The 21,956-nt window shown below is 39.6% G+C and overlaps 1 long non-coding RNA gene across 1 annotated transcript; it reads right to left on the reverse strand.

Moving 5' to 3' along the window:
• Positions 1-624: 624 nt before the first annotated feature.
• On the reverse strand, positions 625-1,339 carry LOC110920475. The gene is made up of 2 exons (XR_002581705.2): positions 1,129-1,339; positions 625-1,025 (listed from the first exon to the last, which is right to left on the reverse strand). It is a non-coding gene; the product is annotated as an uncharacterized LOC110920475 (long non-coding RNA).
• Between the last annotated feature and the right edge of the window lie 20,617 nt (positions 1,340-21,956).

Below are 21,956 nucleotides of genomic sequence, written 5' to 3' on the forward strand. Positions count from 1 at the left end.
TTAGGCTCAAAGAACATAACGTCTAACATTTGGAAACATAAAATACATATCACATCAATTATGAAAACAAATGACACCGTTTGATATTAGATATAAAAATAAAGGACAAAATTTGCAATTTACTCTAGTTTAAATATATAAAAAAAATATTTTTTTTAATATTAACGACTATATAGCCGTTGAAGTGAAACGGTCATCTTTCAATGCGGTGAGTCCTCCCCGATTTTTGAGATTGCCGCGCGGTGTTGAGGAATGGCGGCGGTGTTCCCCGCGCCCGGTGAAGGGGATTACCGCCCTTCACCCCACAACCACCCCGTTCACCCTTGTGATCAACTTCTTAAAACGGGTCAATTTGAGCTTTTAACATTGCTTGAATGGTTTAATTAGCTATGATAATAGGTTGGATGGGTGAGCTAAATTATACTTTATCCTGCATGACTCCTTTACTCTTCCATTCCTTAGGTTTCAAACCAAACCGATTCGGGCAAAAACCGACTTAGACTTTGTTTGACAAAAAGAAAAAAAAATCAATTTTTGGACAAAATAAAGAATCTTGAAAAATAAGAATACATAAATATAACTGATTTCACTTGATTAAATGTAATCGTGCCCAAGATAATGAAATTTGTAATCGTGCCCACAAGTCAACTATATTATTTCAACTTTTCATCAACCAAATTAATTGTTACAACTTCCCATAAACCAACACAGACTTTTTTTTTTAATAGGAAACTGAAACCTTCATTAATATGAAAACTAAAACCAAACATGGTTTATTAATACATAAACCTCCAACCATCTATCAAATTAGACCTGATTATCTATCAAATTACACTTGTGGTCAAATTAGACCTTAAATACAGCCGTCCGGCCACCACCACCCACCGCACAGCTTCGACCACCACCACCCACTGCACACCTCCGGCCACCACCACCCACCGCACACCTCCGGCCACCACCACCCACCGCACACCTCCGGTCAATGGAAGAAGATGATTTTATCATGAGGACACCTCAATTTGTCACTAATCAGGTACAAAAAAACTCAATGGAACAAGTTTTTTACAAGTAGATCTTTAAAAAAACAATTTTTTTACAACCAGATCTATAAAAAAACAAGCTTTATACCGGAGTTCTTTCTTGTATTTTCGCCGGAACCGCCCTAGCTCGCCGGAGTTTCTCTCTGTTGTTTGCCTGAACCGCCTTAGTTCACCGGAGTTTTTCTCTGTTGTTCGCCGGAACCGCTTAGTTCGCCGGAGTTTACACCTCTGCTGGCTCTCTTTCTCTCTCTCCCTCTCTCTATTTCTGTCATCTACCGTATGCCTTTCTCTGTTGCTATTTTGAGTTGATTTTATATTTGAAGAGGCTGGCCCACATGTATCATGATATATTTGATTTACAACTTATTTCAACTTCATTAGTCATCATCCACTACCATATGCCCACATGTGTCCTTATTATGTATATTTTAAATCCCCCCCACTTGTATGATATTTAAGTGTCTAACATATTTAAACTGATCGTTTTAATTTATTTTATATAATTTGTTTATTAATTTGTTTATATATTGGTTGTGTTACATTTATAGGAATTCGGGTCTTGTGAAGAATTAATGAATTGGGTACAAAAGTTGGCATACTCACTCGGTGTTGTCGTCATCAAAAGAAGGTAGAATAAAAGATCTTGTGGTTTCGTGTATAGGGTTGTGCTCCAATGTGATCGTGGCGGCGTATATAAAGTTAAGGATTCAAGTAAAGTTACCGGCACCAAAAAAACTAATTGTCCTTTCGAATTAGAAGGAACATATTCAGATGACTATGATTGTTGGACCTTAAAGGTGACATGTGATCAACATAATCATCAACCTGTACTATTTATGGAGGGTTATCCATATGCAAAGCGGCTTTCCGAAGATGAATTTAACTTGGTTGCAGAATTGACAAAGATGAATGTGACGCCACGTGATATTCTAGCAATACTTAAAGAGAGGAATTTAAGTAACGTGTCTACACTTAGGACTATTTACAACGCACGCAACAAAATTCGCATGGTCGATCAAGTAGGCAAATCTCCAATGCAGGTTCTATTATCCCTTTTGCATTCTAATGGTTATGTTTATGAAATTACTACAACCGGGTTAAACGAATTAGAAAATTTATTCTTCATTCATCCGACATCATTTGATATTTGGCGTGCATTTCCACATGTGTTAATTATAGATGTCACGTACAAAACAAACCACTATAATATGCCTTTTCTTGAGGTTGTTGGTGTAACTTCAACCAGCAAAACATTTTCCATAGCTTTCGCCTTTATGCATAATGAGAAGACTGTTAACTATACATGGGTCTTAAACTGTCTAAAGTTGACACTAGACCAGTGCATGCTCCCACGTAAGTATATTCATGTACATCAAATAAGACTGTAACACCTCGAAATTTTGGGTCCAATAATGTGTTAACACGTGTCATAAGTTTACACGTGGCATTAAATATTAAATAAAGGACTAAAGTTGACAAACCTTGAAAGTATGTAAATTCGTGGGTTATAAATGTCAACGAAGGGTAAATATACGGTATAGTAACCCTAAACGATGCTCGTACCTTTAAACGAATAAATCATGGATCGTACGGAAGCGAAACGCGGAAGAAAGTGAGAGATTACAAGCTACAGGGGTTAACCGTGTCAACATGTTTAATTATACCTCTGAGTGGCCCTTTAACGCTCCCAAGGCTTTGCAACAGTATTATACACTCACTAGAATATATTGTATAAATTCTGCGAAGTTCCGCTTTAAAACAAGAAAGTTACGATCGAATTCGTATGAGAAGGGTTAAAAGCGTCAATAATGAAAGTTAAGGCTTTCAGAATAATTAAATAAACTAACCAGGGACTTAACTAAGCGAGTAAATAACACGAGGCCCTTAATTGTAAATAATCAAGGGCCAAATCGCAAAGTTACCCCTTCAAAACCCGAAAGGTCAAGTTAATGATTACTAAAGATTTCATTATTAATTACTAAAGATTTTGTTACCCCTTCAAAACCCGAAAGGTCAAGTTAATGATTACTAAAGATTTCATTATTAATTACTAAAGATTTTGTTACCCCTTCAAAACCCGAAAGGTCAAGTTAATGATTACTAAAGATTTCATTATTAATTACTAAAGATTCTGTTATTTATTACCTAGATTTAGTCATCATTACAAAAGATTTAAAATCCTTGAAAAATAACCCTCTCGCGGGCCGCGTTGCGTTTTGGGTTTAGTTGAGGCGGGCCGCGAGCCTCCTAAATTGTACGCGTCTGATGTTGAACTCAGGCGACCCGCGTACAAAGTGCATGGATCTTCCATGCGGGCCGCGTCAGGCGCCCAGATGCAGAAACATGCTTAAATTGGCTGTTCAGCCTTCTAAAAGCCATGAGATGCATTTAATCTTTCCAATTGACCCCTAAACAACCCCTAAGCATCAGGAACACATGTTGGAAGCTTGTGGTTAGTTGGGGGACTTGTGTGTCAAAAGTTGTGGTGAAACTTTACTATAAATAGGCATACATAGTTCACAACTTAGAACACACCTCACAACACTACTTCTGATCATTCTTGGAGCTCTCAAGCTGTTCTTCTAACTTCCTAAGTCGTGCATAAGCTTCGGTAAGTTGCCTAACCCTTTTGTGGTTTAGTTTTACTTAGTAATATAGCTAAAAATCAAACCGTCGTAACTACGGTTTGACTTCAAGATAAATCCTTAATAGTTCAGTCCTATGTCGAATCAAAAATGGTTATGTGTTGGTAATTATGTGGGTAATAAACCTCTAAAAGGGTTCCCACTGATCACCACTCTAACTAGTTCGAATTTCGAGTCAAACGTGCGCCTAAAAAGTCAACAGAAAGCCATTTTGCGATTTTGTACATAATCTGTAATATATATGCTATGGAACCTGTTTAGACACTCATAAAACATAATATTAAGTATATAAACTTGTTTGCGCTCGTTTGAATCGACCATTTGCTATATTGAACCGGTTCGGAGCCGAATGTCGCAAAAGTTTGACTTTTGTTTTGACTTCAGTTCTGACCCGTTTTAGTGAGGTATAGATATGCCTTAGGACTCTCTTAGGACCAGGTCACATATTGGAATGAACCTCTGTGATCGGTTCATGAGTTATCCGAGTCTTTTGCGCATTCCCGTCATTCGCCTAAAAGTTGACCGTAACGGCCTTTTGAAATTAAAACGAGTATTTCGGATACGTGAACGGACCAGAACCTTGCTTAATAAATTATAAGCATGTCCTTAAAGTTTCACGTCAATCCGAGGTCTAGAATGAGAGTTATGCTAATTAGCGCAATTAAAATAAACTTTTGTAATAAACGGCGCAATTAGCATAACGCCCATCTAAACCAAGATTTCGTCACCAAAACTTTAACCCACTGTTATAAATTAATATTTTGGGAATTTTAAAGATTTTTAATAATTTTTACCTTGCTCATAACCTGCGGTTATGGCTACGGTTCGGTAAATACCGAATATGCCCTTTTCGGCCAAAACATGAGTTCTACAAGGTCTTTTGACCCGATTCCAGTTGCCACTGATTTTAAATAATAATTAAAGTATTTTAGACTTTATAAACTGTTCGGGAAACTCAAATTTCCTGTAGAACTCGAAAAGCCCTTTTAAAAGTCTTTAAAATGACCGAAACACCCCTACGGGGCATAATATTAACTTAAACTCGTTACGGGCATCACGGAAGGTATCCTACTGATACCACAACCTCTTTAAGGCATATTGACTTAGGAAATAAGCGTAAGACTCTCACGGTTACCCGTTGCGCCTATTGCGCGCACGATTCGGCTTATGTAACTAGTTTACATAATTTAGCCGAAACGGGTCAAACTATATTGTTTTAACCCCAAAATCCAGAGGATGATTGTTATACCCATATGAAACAAGTCTTCAAACTTGTTGGGTCAAAATCACACTCCATTCACGGTTTTCGCCTTTCACGCGATTAAACCGTAACAATTCTTTAAGACTAACCGGTCTAAGCTTAGGCTTAATTAAAGACCCGTTAGCATTCTAATTGGTTATTTATACCATCGTTCCAGACTAGAGCCTTCCGGTAAATTGTACCTACGCTTACTTAAGTGAATACGGCTGAGTTATTATTCTGGCTATTTTAAGACAGGAGCTAGCTCAGGTAAATACTCTTAACTTATTTTCCCTATACGGGCTTGGGATACGGTATAATAATACCGCTTGGTCGGGTATTGAATATTTAATCGGATTGTGATTAAATCATTGAGGTAACCCGGTTTGATCTGTATTGTTTGAAATAAAAGCCTTTAGGGGTTAATGACCATGTCCCGGATATCCTTGACATCATTGTATTATAAAATGGTCACGTCTTATGCACGGGGTGTAGGCATACACCTGACAGTTGCATAAGGGAAACGGTATCTCACGCTCAGTGGGCCTATACTTGTGATGTGTCTATTAATCATGACTCGGTTTCTACATCGGGCCCTGAACGTACAACGAACATGTAAATCTGTATACAAGATCATAATTATGATTGTCTCAAGTTATAAAAGATTAATTTTGCCTCTGTGCATTTTAATCAAAGTGTCAAAATAATTTGTGCCTGGTGCATCTAAATCAATTTTCTTACACTCTTTTCAAATAAGTCAGTTGAGTGTATTTACCAGTGAAAACTGACGTATTTTCAAAAGTCTAAGTGACAGGTACAAGTACGTAATAGGCTGGAAGCTGCTCAGGACATTAATAAGGAATCTTGCAAGTTCTAGGCGTCTAAAGTCTGTAGAACAATGTTTATAGATCTGCCTGTGGATCCCTTACTTTCCGTTGTAATACTTGGATATTACTTTTATTCGGAATATAATATATTTATCTTTTGCTTCCGCTGTGCATTCATATATTGTGTGGTTTGACTATATTGTTGCCAACTACGTCACGGTAATCCCCCACCGGGCCCACTGGTGAGACACGTGGAAATCGGGGTGTGACAGGTTGGTATCAGAGCCAACATTGAGTGAATTAAAAATCGCACGCGTCATTCCTATAAGAGAATCCTTCTATGGATTCCAAAACCCAAATTAGTGATTTATAAATCATGGGTTAAATCGTCAATAAAGATGATCATTTTTTTTAAAAAACATCCATTAGTGATGTAGTGCCTACGGGCCAAACTTATTAAACATCCATTAGTGGTGTAGTGCCTACGGGCCAAACTTATTAGACATCCATTAGTGATGTAGTGCCTACGGGCCAAACTTATTAAACATCCATTAGTGATGTAGTGCCTACGGGCCAAACTTATTAAACATCCATTAGTGGTGTAGTGCCTACGGGCCAAACTTATTAGACATCCATTAGTGATGTAGTGCCTACGGGCCAAACTTATTAAACATCCATTAGCGATGTAGTGCCTACGGGCCAAACTTATTAAACATCCATTAGTGATGTAGTGCCTACGGGCCAAACTTATTAAACATCCATTAGTGATGTAGTGCCTACGGGCCAAACTTATTAAACATCCATTAGTGATGTAGTGCCTACGGGCCAAACTTATTAAACATCCATTAGCGATGTAGTGCCTACGGGCCAAACTTATTAAACATCCATTAGCGATGTAGTGCCTACGGGCCAAACTTATTAAACATCCATTAGTGATGTAGTGCCTACGGGCCAAACTTATTAGACATCCAATAGTGATGTAGTGCGTACGGGCCATACTAATTGTCATATAAGGCAGTGGTAGTCTATGACTCCCTGTCAGAAGAAGGTAATGAACTAGGTTCAAACCTCAAGGCTTTGATTCTCTGAAATCCTAGCTTATAAATTATAAATGTCCGAGTGACTAGGCCTATTGTGCCAGAATACCTTCATGCTGTGATTCTCTGAAATCATAGCTTATAAATTATATATGTCCTTGTGACTAAGCCTGTTGTGCTAATATACTTAAAGGCCTTGATTCTCTGAAATCATGGCTTATAAATTAAAATTGTCCTTGTGACCAGGCCAATGGGTGCCACTAATAGAACTGCTAATGTTTTATGATTAGGATAAATTAAAATAGAAATCCTAAATAAATATGATTAATAAATTAACCAAATATGGTCTCTGCTTACCATGGTTAGTAAATGTCCCTATGGGGCAATTCCGTAACAAACATCCCTTGTAAGGGAAGTACTTACGGGCTATAGTTAATGTCCTCTGAGACTAAAGACAGTGGTAGCCTACAACTCCCTGTCAAGAAAAGGTAATGAACTTTGATTCAAACCTTAAATGCCTCGATTCTCCGAAATCATGGCTTATAAATTAAACTTGTCTACGCGACTAGGCTATTTGTGCTATTATCAACTTATAAATTAGGATTTATGATAAAAATCCTGAATAAAATAAATATCCCTCTTCTTCCTGCCAGTATGAAATTTGAAAGGAAATCTTAAAGGTAAAACCTAGCCTATGCGGCCAAGATGGTAAAACCTACTCAAGGGGTTCAGATCCTTATATTGGATTCTTCCCAATTCCCTTATCTAGCCTAATTATTTAGAAATCACGGCTTATATCATCCTATAAAATGATCATGTTATAAACATCCGCTAGTGATGAAGACCTACGGGCTAAGCTTATTGCCCAATAAGACAACGACAGTGGTGGTCTTTTGACCTCCTGTCTAAAATGTTGGACTAAGTCCAAACATAATAATCTATATGATCAATGCGATCATGACTAATGATGCGTGTTAGTGTAATATATTTTTAGATGTTTATTTAAGCCCTTTTTACACTTTTAGCCAAGTTTTAAATTTATAAAACACGATATTTACTAACACTAAACACACATATGGGCAAGTGCACCCATCGTGGACGTAGTATAGTGTTGGTAAGATACCGAGGTCGTCCAAGGACACAAGAGCTTTTAATACCGGTTTATCCTCAACGTCTAATCAAATCAAAAAGTTAGAAAAATGTTTTAAACTAAGAAAAATAAAAACTAACTAAATGCTGAAAAATAAAATAAAATAAAAACAGATAGACAAGATGAATCACTTGGATCTGACACGTGTATTAGTATAACCTTTGATTATTTTCGCACTTTTGCACTTGTTTAAGAGATTATCTTAGTTATTGTAGTAGGCCCCTCTTTTGAAGGCGACGTTACCCTCAACCCAGTAGTTTGAGTCAGCAAGGATACAATCCTAAAGGGTCGGATTATTGAAAGATAATGAATTAAGTTATTAATGCAAATTGTGGTAGGCCCCGCTTTTGGCGGTGACGTTACCCTCGGCTAAGTAGTCTGAGTCAGCAGGGATACAGTCCTAAATAGCCGGGTTATAGTATTAATAGTAGTTAACTTATGAGGGGGTCAAAGAGTTTGGATCCCCGCCATCCAATACCTATGGGCATTGAAGGAGATCCTACTAAATTTGACCCAGGTCCCAAGCAGGACCTCTAAACGCTGAACAAGGGCAAGACCCTTACCAAACCGTTCCCTTAACCCCCGATCAGGTAGCCAACATACCTCCATATAGACCGTGGAGATATGAATGGTGAAAATCTTTTATTTTATATAGACAGTAAAATAATGCCAAGACACCACGGACAAACGATAAGGAAAGATCACCTTCAACATAAGTAACTAGTTATTAAAGTCATTAATACAAAACCAAATAAAAAGTGCAAAAGATTAAAAATAAAAAGTATTATACTAAACACTTGTCTTCACCAAGTGATGTAAGAGACTTAGGCAAACATGGCCTTGATTGTCAAGAACTCTTACGATCAATCTTGGATCCCGAGACGACTCACACACTCTATGATGGACAATGGATGATGGTGGTGGATGATGGTGTTATGGTGGTGATGGGTGGTGGATGAAGTGTGAGAGAGGTGGTGTGCCAAGGGATGAGAGAGAATGAAGCCAAGCTCCTCTATTTATAGGCTGAACAGAACGCTGGACACGGCCCCGTGTCCGCTGGACACGGCCCCGTGCCCGTCTGACATTCTCTCTCTTCATTAATTGTAATTGCGAATTACAATTAATGCGCCTGCTGTACTTTCAACACGCCCCCGTGCCCGCTGGGCACGGCCCCGTGGTGAGCAATGGAAGCTTCTACTGGTTTGTCTTTTCTGCTGCTTCCTGGCCACGCCCCCGTGTTCACTGGACACGGGGCGTGTTCAGGCTCTGTTCTCTTCTCTTTGTCTTGGGAGGTGCCGTTGAGGGTCCGGGCAGTTTACTTTTGTTCCTTTTCTTGTATTTATGGTAGAATTAGTGGTCTTTTTGCTTCTTTTGTGATTTTGAGCTCATTTCATCCTGAAAATACAAAAGGAAGACAAAAACATTCTTTTTCCAACATTAGTACTTAAAAAGGGTTAGTTTTATGCCTTAATTGATGTGTTTTATATGTTGCATTTTACACACATCAAATACCCCCACACTTGAACTTTTGCTTATCCTCAAGCAAAACTCTTTTAATGTGGCTTACACTCCCAAATGGAATAGGTAGAAGAGAAGTTTTTTAACTTGTCCTAGAGTGTCGGGAATCCAAGGTTTGTATAGGTTCTATTTTTATTTTATTTACAATCTTATTCGTCATGGTTTATTTTGAACTTTTCATAAGATAAACTACTTATTTGGGCATAGCATGCCTTATTAAAATTCCATTTATATACAAGTTCACATACCTCACGGGAGATCACTCAATCACTCGGCCGAAGGTGTATATTTAAGTGAATCGCTCGAGAGCGGCACGGATTTACATTCTCCATATGCTTGCCAAGCGATCAATCCTCCTCCTTTTTAACTTTTTACCTTTGTAAATATCAAGAGGTCTTTTGGGGTGAAGGCTTGGGTTTAAAGGTGGGTGGTTGGTTAGTGGTTAGTAAAAAGGGCGAAAATCGTAACAAGTATCGGTTTTCGTGAAATACCTTATTTTTGGTGACATTTATTTTTGAAGTATTTCTCCAAACAAGCTTTTTGTAGCTTATGTTTGTTTTTGACTTCAAATATATATATATATATATATATATATATATATATATATATTTTTGTCACGTAAAGGGTATGTTTATGAAAAACCGAGTTTGTTACTAAAATAAAGGTGAAAAAATGAAAAAGGTTTTTGGTGGGTAAAAAAAATTGTTTTGGGGGTAATGAAATGAAAGGTTTAGGCTCAAAGGGGTTTTCTAGGGGGATTTTTGGGTAGGTAAAAAAAATGAAAAATAATGGTTTTGAAAGAAAAATAGTTAGTCCTAATGCCTCCATCATTTACTTACTTGGGTTTAAGTTGGTAAGGACCGGGAATGTATCGTCGTGGCAAGTTCTAGATTTGTAAAGACCGAGCGGCTATTCACACAAGAAACGAAAAATGAGCATTTAATCTAAATATGTGTATTTTTTTATGCTCAATAAAGGCTCAAAACTCACTTTTTGTGGGAATGGGTTTTTAATGTGACCAAGCATATATAATCGAATTTTAGCTAGACTTGTTATACCGTTTCATAATTTTCTTATGTTAGTTCTTTTTATCACGACGCTATCGGTTGTAAGTTTGTAAAAATATAACCCTTTTATAGCTTGTTATTCCCAACTTAAACTAAGACAAGTAAATAAAATAAAAAAATGAAAAAGTTTTTGAAAAAATTTGGGGTGTTTAGCGGTTCCAATAGAGTTTTGTGTAAGGCTTGTTTTAGGATTTTGCAAAATTCCAAGGTTTTAGCATCCCCTCCACACTTAAATTACACATTGTCCTCAATGTGTCCAAAAATAAAGTTTTTGGTTGATTAGAATATGTAAAAGTGTGTTTGAAAACAAAGATTTGTGTTACTGGCACTCTGGACACGGCCCCGTGTTGACCGGGCACGGCCCCGTGGTCAAGTGCCAGTAACAAAAATTATAGAAGTGAAACAGAAGCCTGGGCAGGGGGGCGTGTTCGCTGAACACGGCCCGTGTCCAGTTACCTGAACTGGGTGATTTCCTGCAGGGGGCTCAGCACGGGGCCGTGTTGGTTGGGCACGGCCCGTGTGGAGCCTTCTGTTATGGAGATTTTTGTCGGTTTGTTCTGTTCTTCTGCATGGTTCCATTTTTTCTCGTTCCCTTTTTCATCCATTACCACCATGAGTGTGATTTATTCTGCAAAAAACTAAAAGATTAAACTAAACTAAGGATAGGTCCGCGGAATGCCTCCGTGGTGCGCCACGTTTATAAGGGTCCTTGGCTAGACCCAATTCCCGGTCACACGTCTTTTGATTGGGGTGCCTTGCCTCCCAAGTTACACCGTCGGAGAGCGGCATCCAAGCTTGAGTCGATAACCTTCATGTAGTGGATCGGGTCGTCATCCTCTATTCTTTTCCCAACTCCGAATTTTACCTCATCGTCCCCATATCTCAAAGTTAGTGTCCCGTCATTCATGTCCACTACTGCTTGTGCGGTGGCAAGGAAAGGTCTCCCTAGAATAAGAGGGACCTCGGTGTCTTCCTCCATGTCGAGTATGACAAAGTCAACAGGATAAACGAATCTGCTTACCCTTACCAAGACATTCTCGATGACACCTTGCGGGAACTTGACCGATCGATCCGCGAGTTGTATGCTTATTTTTGTGGGGCTTGTGGTTCCCAAGCCAAGCCTTTTGAACATTGAAGAGGGCATGAGGTTAATGCTAGCCCCTAAGTCGGCCAAGGCATTGCGAACGGGAGATTCCCCTATTGAGCACGGAATCGTGAAACTTCCGGGATCGATCTTTTTTTGGGGTAGTTTATTGAGTACGAGGGCAGAGCATTCTTCGCCTAAATTAACTAATTGCAAATTTTCAATTTTCTTTTTATGTGTAAGGAAGTCCCTCATAAATTTAGAGTATTTGGGCATTTGGGTTAGGACTTCGATAAAAGGAATATTGACATGCAATTGTTTTAGCAAACTTTCGAATTTTGCGAATTGCTCGTTGGTTTTCTGACGAATTAACCTACCGGGGTACGGAACCCGAGGAGCCTTGGTAGGCTCTGTTGATGGGGGAGGGTCCTTCTCCTGCAGATTTGTTGGCGTTGATTCTTCTGCGGCTGGAGGTACTTCTGCAGGCCCTACGGTCCGGTTTCGTAGCGTGATGAGGTGAACTTGCGCCTTCGGGTTGGTTTCGGTATTGCTGGGTAATGCGCCTTGTGGTCTTTCGGAAAAATTTTGAGCTAGTTGATTTATTTGTTTTTCTATGTTTTGAATGCTAGCCTGTTGATTCCTAAAGTTTGATTCTAATTGTAGGAATCTCTCCGAATTTTTCTTGTCAGTGTCAGAGACGAGGCGAGATATAGTATCTTCGAGCCTTTCTCTTCCACTTTGTTGTTGAGTGAAATTTTGTGACTCATTTCTTGATTGCTGAAAGTTTGTTCGTTGTGGTTGTTGGTTACTACTATTGCCGGGCTCCCTCCAACCAAGGTTTGGGTGGTTTCGCCATCCTTGGTTGAAGGTCCCTGTTGGAGGACCCGACGGCCTAGGTCTATTATCAATGTAGTTTACCATTTCTTGTTGATCGTCCGTTTCTTTCATGCAACTCCAATTTTCATGTGACCCACCACACCCCTCACAAGCCATAACCGAGACTGTTTTTGTCATTTCTAACTTTTTTATTTTTGAAGAAAGGGCCTCGATTTGGGCTTGTAAAGAGGTGCTTTCGTCTACCTTATGGGCGCCCGGGGCGATAGTTTTATTTCCCCGGGGAGTGTGCCATTGAAAATTGGTTTGAGCAATTTCCTCAATCTGATTATATATTTCGTGTGGGCGTCGATTACCTAAAAGTCCCCCGGAGCTAGAATCAAGTGTCTGCCTAGTATGTGGCAACAACCCATTGTAGAAAGTGGATACTTGTTGCCATATTGCGAGGCCGTGATGGGGACACTTGCGTAATAGCTCCTTGAACCTTTCCCAAGTTTCATATAAGGATTCCCCGTCCTCTTGTGAGTATGTGTTAATTTCAGCCATTAATTTAGCAGTTTTAGAAGGAGGGAAATACTTATATAGAAATTTTTGGGCTAGTTCATCCCAGGTGTTTACCGATCCAGCTGGGAGGGTGTTGAGCCAAGCTTTCGCTCGGTCTTTTAGTGAGAATGGAAACATACGAAGGCGGATGGCGTCGTTTGATGCTCCATTGATCCGAAATGTATCACATATTTCTAAGAAATTAGTTATATGTAGATGGGGATCCTCGTCCGCGAGCCCGTGAAAGGTTGCGGAGTTTTGGAGCATTTGTATCAAGTGCGGTCGAAGTTCGAAGTTATTGGCTTCGACATTCGGGGCATTGATAGCGGCGCCGAGATTACCTACGGTGGGCCGTAAGTAATCCATGAGGGTACGTTGGTCCGCCATTGGGGATGGGTCACCCGAAACTTTCTCTTGGTTTTTGGCTTTTAACCTTTTTCTGAGAAAGCGTTCGGGTTCTTCTAATGGTTCCTTTATGTCTTTATTGGAACTGGAGCTCATACACTACGCGAGGTTGGCGTCGGGTTCCAAGTCCTGCAATAAAAACAGAAAAGAATGTTGGTCAGAAGGTTCACCATGGCCCCGTGTCGAGCGAACACGGCCCCGTGGTCGGAGTTACAGTGGTTGTTTTTCAGATCCCAGTTACTGGAAGTTGGACACGACCCCGTGTTGCACCGACACGGCCCCGTGGTCAGCCTTCTGTTAACTTGAAAAACAAAAACTGCCAGTAACGTTGCTGAGCACGGCCCGTGTCCGACCAGGCACGGCCCCGTGCTGAGCTCTGCAGAAGCTGAAAAATCTAAAAAAAATCCTAAAAATTAAAGAAAAATAAAAAGATGATTAGGCCGTTGATTCCTAACTTTCTTAAAATCCTTGTGTCCCCGGCAACGGCGCCAAAAACTTGATGCGTGTTAGTGTAATATATTTTTAGATGTTTATTTAAGCCCTTTTTACACTTTTAGCCAAGTTTTAAATTTATAAAACACGATATTTACTAACACTAAACACACATATGGGCAAGTGCACCCATCGTGGACGTAGTATAGTGTTGGTAAGATACCGAGGTCGTCCAAGGACACAAGAGCTTTTAATACCGGTTTATCCTCAACGTCTAATCAAATCAAAAAGTTAGAAAAATGTTTTAAACTAAGAAAAATAAAAACTAACTAAATGCTGAAAAATAAAATAAAATAAAAACAGATAGACAAGATGAATCACTTGGATCCGACACGTGTATTAGTATAACCTTTGATTATTTTCGCACTTTTGCACTTGTTTAAGAGATTATCTTAGTTATTGTAGTAGGCCCCTCTTTTGAAGGCGACGTTACCCTCAACCCAGTAGTTTGAGTCAGCAAGGATACAATCCTAAAGGGTCGGATTATTGAAAGATAATGAATTAAGTTATTAATGCAAATTGTGGTAGGCCCCGCTTTTGGCGGTGACGTTACCCTCGGCTAAGTAGTCTGAGTCAGCAGGGATACAGTCCTAAATAGCCGGGTTATAGTATTAATAGTAGTTAACTTATGAGGGGGTCAAAGAGTTTGGATCCCCGCCATCCAATACCTATGGGCATTGAAGGAGATCCTACTAAATTTGACCCAGGTCCCAAGCAGGACCTCTAAACGCTGAACAAGGGCAAGACCCTTACCAAACCGTTCCCTTAACCCCCGATCAGGTAGCCAACATACCTCCATATAGACCGTGGAGATATGAATGGTGAAAATCTTTTATTTTATATAGACAGTAAAATAATGCCAAGACACCACGGACAAACGATAAGGAAAGATCACCTTCAACATAAGTAACTAGTTATTAAAGTCATTAATACAAAACCAAATAAAAAGTGCAAAAGATTAAAAATAAAAAGTATTATACTAAACACTTGTCTTCACCAAGTGATGTAAGAGACTTAGGCAAACATGGCCTTGATTGTCAAGAACTCTTACGATCAATCTTGGATCCCGAGACGACTCACACACTCTATGATGGACAATGGATGATGGTGGTGGATGATGGTGTTATGGTGGTGATGGGTGGTGGATGAAGTGTGAGAGAGGTGGTGTGCCAAGGGATGAGAGAGAATGAAGCCAAGCTCCTCTATTTATAGGCTGAACAGAACGCTGGACACGGCCCCGTGTCCGCTGGACACGGCCCCGTGCCCGTCTGACATTCTCTCTCTTCATTAATTGTAATTGCGAATTACAATTAATGCGCCTGCTGTACTTTCAACACGCCCCCGTGCCCGCTGGGCACGGCCCCGTGGTGAGCAATGGAAGCTTCTACTGGTTTGTCTTTTCTGCTGCTTCCTGGCCACGCCCCCGTGTTCACTGGACACGGGGCGTGTTCAGGCTCTGTTCTCTTCTCTTTGTCTTGGGAGGTGCCGTTGAGGGTCCGGGCAGTTTACTTTTGTTCCTTTTCTTGTATTTATGGTAGAATTAGTGGTCTTTTTGCTTCTTTTGTGATTTTGAGCTCATTTCATCCTGAAAATACAAAAGGAAGACAAAAACATTCTTTTTCCAACATTAGTACTTAAAAAGGGTTAGTTTTATGCCTTAATTGATGTGTTTTATATGTTGCATTTTACACACATCAACTAATATCACCTAATACGATGATCTTATTATTTAAACGTCCCTTAGTGATGTTTCGCCTACAGGCTATAATATATTGTCCATTTGAGACATTGATGTTGTTATCTTTATGACTACTTGTCTGAGGTGGTGAGCCATGCTCAAACCAAATAGTCAAAATGATTAATGCAATCATGACTTATAACATCTAATAGGATGAACCCATTATAAACATCCATTTATAATGCTTCGTCTTCGGGCCATATCATATTGTCCATTTGTGACACAAACATTAAGATCTCTATGATCCCCAGTTAAAAGTAGTGAGCTACGCTCAAGCCTAATAATCTATATGATCAATGCGATCCTGACTAGTATCATCAATATGATGATCATAAATTCATGATATTGGCATCCCTAGTGATGAAATCCCTACGGGCTATACCTTACTCTATTTTCGATAAGACAAAATAGTGGCGATCCTTATGATCCCCTATTCAAAATGGTAGAATGATACCTAAACCTAATAGTCCATGCGATCGAAGTGATCATGACTAATATCGGTAGATACGATAATTATAGATAGACATCCACGAGTGATGTTAATTGGTATTGCCTTCCTGTCAAGAGAATCGCCTGTCTAGACGATGACAGTTGTAGTCTATGACTCCCTGTCCAAAAAGTGAAGAACTGTGTTCAAGCCTTAAGACTCTTGATCTAATGAGGTTGCAACCTATGAATTGATGTCCTTGTGACAAACCCACAATTTATACTACAAGTCACCTATGACTAGCCTCCATGCTTTAATACGTCGTTCGTGACAAGTTAACATATTAAATGTTAACATCACTGGTGACAGGTGTTAGTGCCATATCCTATAGACATCCTAGAGACAAGGCCATTTGTGCCACACCTAAATGTCATTACGACAAGGCCTTCGTGCCATATGATTACTTATATTCTTCAAGACTGGGCTTATTGCCATATCCCTCTACGTCCCTCGCGACAGTTTCCTGTGCCATTTATGTATATACGTATATATAGCCAAGGCTATGTAAGGATAGCCTTTGAGCTATTCATGGTCGTCCTTGTGGCAAAGACAGTTGTGATGTTAGGGTCCCCTGTCAAGCAGGTATTGGACACGCTCCAAACCTTGAGTGCTATTAATAGTCCTTTGTGACCTAAGTTAAATATAATAGGTATGCATTCAAACAACATTCACTAAGAATGTTCAGAACAGAATGACCCATACGGCTTATGAATGCCGTGGCTAATCTAAGTCAGGCCATCAGAATGATGACTAATAATTGTTAAATCTTGGTGATTAGTACCAAGTTTCGAGCATGGGAAACTCGGATGAGGTAGACGGCAGTCGCAATACTATTAATGCGACGAAGGTTAATAAAAAACTACAAACGTAAACCTCAATATTAATGGAGTTAATCTCCTGGCTGTGGTTGACGCAGCAGTTGAAAGGACCATGGAAAGTTCATGAAACAATCCAAGGGCCGAATGCTCCTCGCTCTGAATTTCATTCAAAACCATGTCCAATTGCTCATGAAAAGAGTTTGGTTCACACTTCGTATATGAAGGACGAACCAAAGGAGGAAGATAACTCCCATAAATCTAAGAAAGAGAGCGAATACAGGCTTAATAAAAAGCAACGAAGGTTCGGTAAGAGCCTGTATGTAAGAATTGCTAGCAAAGACATTAGGGGCAGTGTCGAATAGAACCAAAACCCAGGCAGTGTGACATCTGCTAAGGAACAGTCATCATTTCCCCGGAATGTAGGGACCTGAGGAATACAGTCTATCACGGCTGTGGTAAGTAAGACCGTATTAGAAATAGATACTATAAAGCTGCCCAAGAGGGTGCAGCTAAGCCTGGAAAGGGCTAAAGGAAGAAATGCCTGAACTCACCTAATGAACGCCAAAAGGCAGTTTACGATGTCATCAAGTATGTTCATCATCCTTTTTCCAATGATAATTTCCGCTAAGTGTCCTGATTTAATACAGGCAATCATAAATTTTCATAAACCATAAGCTTAGCAAACCTTTATATTATTCGCAAGTATAACTTACCAAGGAAACCAAATTAACCGATTCTTCTAGTATCGGCAAGGAGTCCTTCCGAAAAATCTAAGAGTACTCTTTCTTCGCATAGAGTACGACAACATATGTTATTTTAACTATTTTCTCATTGTTTTTCTATCGCCTGCGAATGCCAAACTGTGTTTGATAAACGTACCGTATGAGGATTGGCGTATCCTAGTGTGTCCCATAGATTATTTCCATGCCTGATCAGTATGGAGGTTTAATACATGGAACCCCTGAGATATCCCAATGGTTATATTGTACTAGAGTCGACTAGTAGTATTCAAAGAAGATATCCAGAATGGAATTGTCCAAATAAATGCTCCTGAATTTGGAATTCGTGGACTAATATGTGTCACTTGTTTGGCACAAAGAATAATGAATGAACTGGAGCCTGAGATATGGAAAATCTCTGTAGTCTCCCTGTATCTAGATTATCTTCTCATAAGTTTTCCCTGCTTACCTCCTGGAAGGCAGGTAGAATTAATTTTAACATTACGCTGTAGGCTGGAGCATTGTGAGAACTCCATATTGCCATAGAACAATCGAAACCTTGATTAAATAAGTTTTAAGATATAGGCTCATATAGCCTGACCCAAATATTCTGAAGGTTTTATATTATTAAATAAGAAAGACGGTTCATATTGCTTATATATTAATGACCGCAACCCCAATTAAACAACAACTAAAAATTGCCATAAGATGCCCAGGATCTAAAGGCAAATTGTTGGTGGATAGGCCTGAAAAAGTCTGTAGCCGCTTATGTAGCCAAATGCTTGACTTGTACGCAAGTCAAAGCTGAGCATCAAAAGCCGTCTGGCATGCTACAATAGCCTAAACTTCCTGAATGGAAGTGGAAATGTGTAACAATGGATTTTATTACCAAGTTACCCAAAACGAGGAAAGGAAATGACACGATATGGGTTATAGTCGACAGACTGAATAGGTCGGCTCATTTCTTACCCATCAAGGAGACTTATAGCTCCGACATGTTAGCCCAGTTATACGTTGATAAGATCGTAGCCTTGCATGGCATGCCTGTGTCCATTATCTTTGATCGGGACACTAGAAACACGTCGTATTTCTGGAAGAGTTTCCAGCAAATCTTTGGGCTCATGTTTGAATTTTAGTACGGCTTACCATCCTCAGGCAGACGGTCAGAGAGAGCGTACTATTCAAACGTTAGAAGACATGCTACGTACATGTGCTATCGATTTGGGTGGTAGTTGGGATAAGAACCTACCACTAATCGAATTCTCCTACGACAATAGCTACCATACCAGCATTAAGGCTGCGCCTTTCGAGGCATTATACGGTAGAAAGTGTAGAGCGCCCGCCTGTTGGGCGGAAGTCGGAAATGTCCAATTATCCGGACCAGAGATAGTGTTCGAAACAATGAACAAGATTGTTCAGATTCGTGACCATCTCAAAGTTCCCGAAATAGGCAGAAGAATTACGCAGACCCAAAAGCGTAAAGCTTTTCGCTTCGAGGTAGGTGAAAAGGTGCTACTAAAAGTATCACCCTGGAAGGGGGTGATGCGCTTCGGTAAGAAGGGCAAACTGAGCCCGAGATACATAGGACCTTCGAGGTTATCAAACGTGTCGGATCAGTTGCCTATAAGCTAAACTTACCAGAAGGGCTCAATGGAATTCACAATGTGTTCCACATCTGCAATCTAAAGAAGTGCTTCGCTGATGAATCATTGGTGATCTCACACACAGATGTGCACATAGATGAGAGCTTAAAATTTTTGGAAAAACCTTTGTCGATTGAAGATCGACGGGTGAAGAAGCTTCGAAGGAAGCATGTACCGATAGTAAAGGTCAAATGGGATGCCCGTAGAGGTCCCGAATTCACGTGGGAAGTTGAAGCCACGATGAAAGGAAAAATACCCTTATTTGTTTGAGTAAATCTCGGGTCGAGATTTATTTTAAGGGGGTGAGGATGTAACACCTCGAAATTTTGGGTCCAATAATGTGTTAACACGTGTCATAAGTTTACACGTGGCATTAAATATTAAATAAAGGACTAAAGTTGACAAACCTTGAAAGTATGTAAATTCGAGGGTTATAAATGTCAACGAAGGGTAAATATACGGTATAGTAACCCTAAACGATGCTCGTACCTTTAAACGAATAAATCATGGATCGTACGGAAGCGAAACGCGGAAGAAAGTGAGAGATTACAAGCTACAGGGGTTAACCGTGTCAACATGTTTAATTATACCTCTGAGTGGCCCTTTAACGCTCCCAAGGCTTTGCAACAGTATTATACACTCACTAGAATATATTGTATAAATTCTGCGAAGTTCCGCTTTAAAACAAGAAAGTTACGATCGAATTCGTATGAGAAGGGTTAAAAGCGTCAATAATGAAAGTTAAGGCTTTCAGAATAATTAAATAAACTAACCAGGGACTTAACTAAGCGAGTAAATAACACGAGGCCCTTAATTGTAAATAATCAAGGGCCAAATCGCAAAGTTACCCCTTCAAAACCCGAAAGGTCAAGTTAATGATTACTAAAGATTTCATTATTAATTACTAAAGATTTTGTTACCCCTTCAAAACCCGAAAGGTCAAGTTAATGATTACTAAAGATTTCATTATTAATTACTAAAGATTCTGTTATTTATTACCTAGATTTAGTCATCATTACAAAAGATTTAAAATCCTTGAAAAATAACCCTCTCGCGGGCCGCGTTGCGTTTTGGGTTAAGTTGAGGCGGGCCGCGAGCCTCCTAAATTGTACGCGTCTGATGTTGAACTCAGGCGACCCGCGTACAAAGTGCATGGATCTTCCATGCGGGCCGCGTCAGGCGCCCAGATGCAGAAACATGCTTAAATTGGCTGTTCAGCCTTCTAAAAGCCATGAGATGCATTTAATCTTTCCAATTGACCCCTAAACAACCCCTAAGCATCAGGAACACATGTTGGAAGCTTGTGGTTAGTTGGGGGACTTGTGTGTCAAAAGTTGTGGTGAAACTTTACTATAAATAGGCATACATAGTTCACAACTTAGAACACACCTCACAACACTACTTCTGATCATTCTTGGAGCTCTCAAGCTGTTCTTCTAACTTCCTAAGTCGTGCATAAGCTTCGGTAAGTTGCCTAACCCTTTTGTGGTTTAGTTTTACTTAGTAATATAGCTAAAAATCAAACCGTCGTAACTACGGTTTGACTTCAAGATAAATCCTTAATAGTTCAGTCCTATGTCGAATCAAAAATGGTTATGTGTTGGTAATTATGTGGGTAATAAACCTCTAAAAGGGTTCCCACTGATCACCACTCTAACTAGTTCGAATTTCGAGTCAAACGTGCGCCTAAAAAGTCAACAGAAAGCCATTTTGCGATTTTGTACATAATCTGTAATATATATGCTATGGAACCTGTTTAGACACTCATAAAACATAATATTAAGTATATAAACTTGTTTGCGCTCGTTTGAATCGACCATTTGTTATATTGAACCGGTTCGGAGCCGAATGTCGCAAAAGTTTGACTTTTGTTTTGACTTCAGTTCTGACCCGTTTTAGTGAGGTATAGATATGCCTTAGGACTCTCTTAGGACCAGGTCACATATTGGAATGAACCTCTGTGATCGGTTCATGAGTTATCCGAGTCTTTTGCGCATTCCCGTCATTCGCCTAAAAGTTGACCGTAACGGCCTTTTGAAATTAAAACGAGTATTTCGGATACGTGAACGGACCAGAACCTTGCTTAATAAATTATAAGCATGTCCTTAAAGTTTCACGTCAATCCGAGGTCTAGAATGAGAGTTATGCTAATTAGCGCAATTAAAATAAACTTTTGTAATAAACGGCGCAATTAGCATAACGCCCATCTAAACCAAGATTTCGTCACCAAAACTTTAACCCACTGTTATAAATTAATATTTTGGGAATTTTAAAGATTTTTAATAATTTTTACCTTGCTCATGCTACGGTTCGGTAAATACCGAATATGCCCTTTTCGGCCAAAACATGAGTTCTACAAGGTCTTTTGACACGATTCCAGTTGCCACTGATTTTAAATAATAATTAAAGTATTTTAGACTTTATAAACTGTTCGGGAAACTCAAATTTCCTGTAGAACTCGAAAAGCCCTTTTAAAAGTCTTTAAAATGACCGAAACACCCCTACGGGGCATAATATTAACTTAAACTCGTTACGGGCATCACGGAAGGTATCCTACTGATACCACAACCTCTTTAAGGCATATTGACTTAGGAAATAAGCGTAAGACTCTCACGGTTACCCGTTGCGCCTATTGCGCGCACGATTCGGCTTATGTAACTAGTTTACAT

Source organism: Helianthus annuus, chromosome 16, assembly GCF_002127325.2.
Source record: "Helianthus annuus cultivar XRQ/B chromosome 16, HanXRQr2.0-SUNRISE, whole genome shotgun sequence".
NCBI lineage: Eukaryota > Viridiplantae > Streptophyta > Magnoliopsida > Asterales > Asteraceae > Helianthus > Helianthus annuus.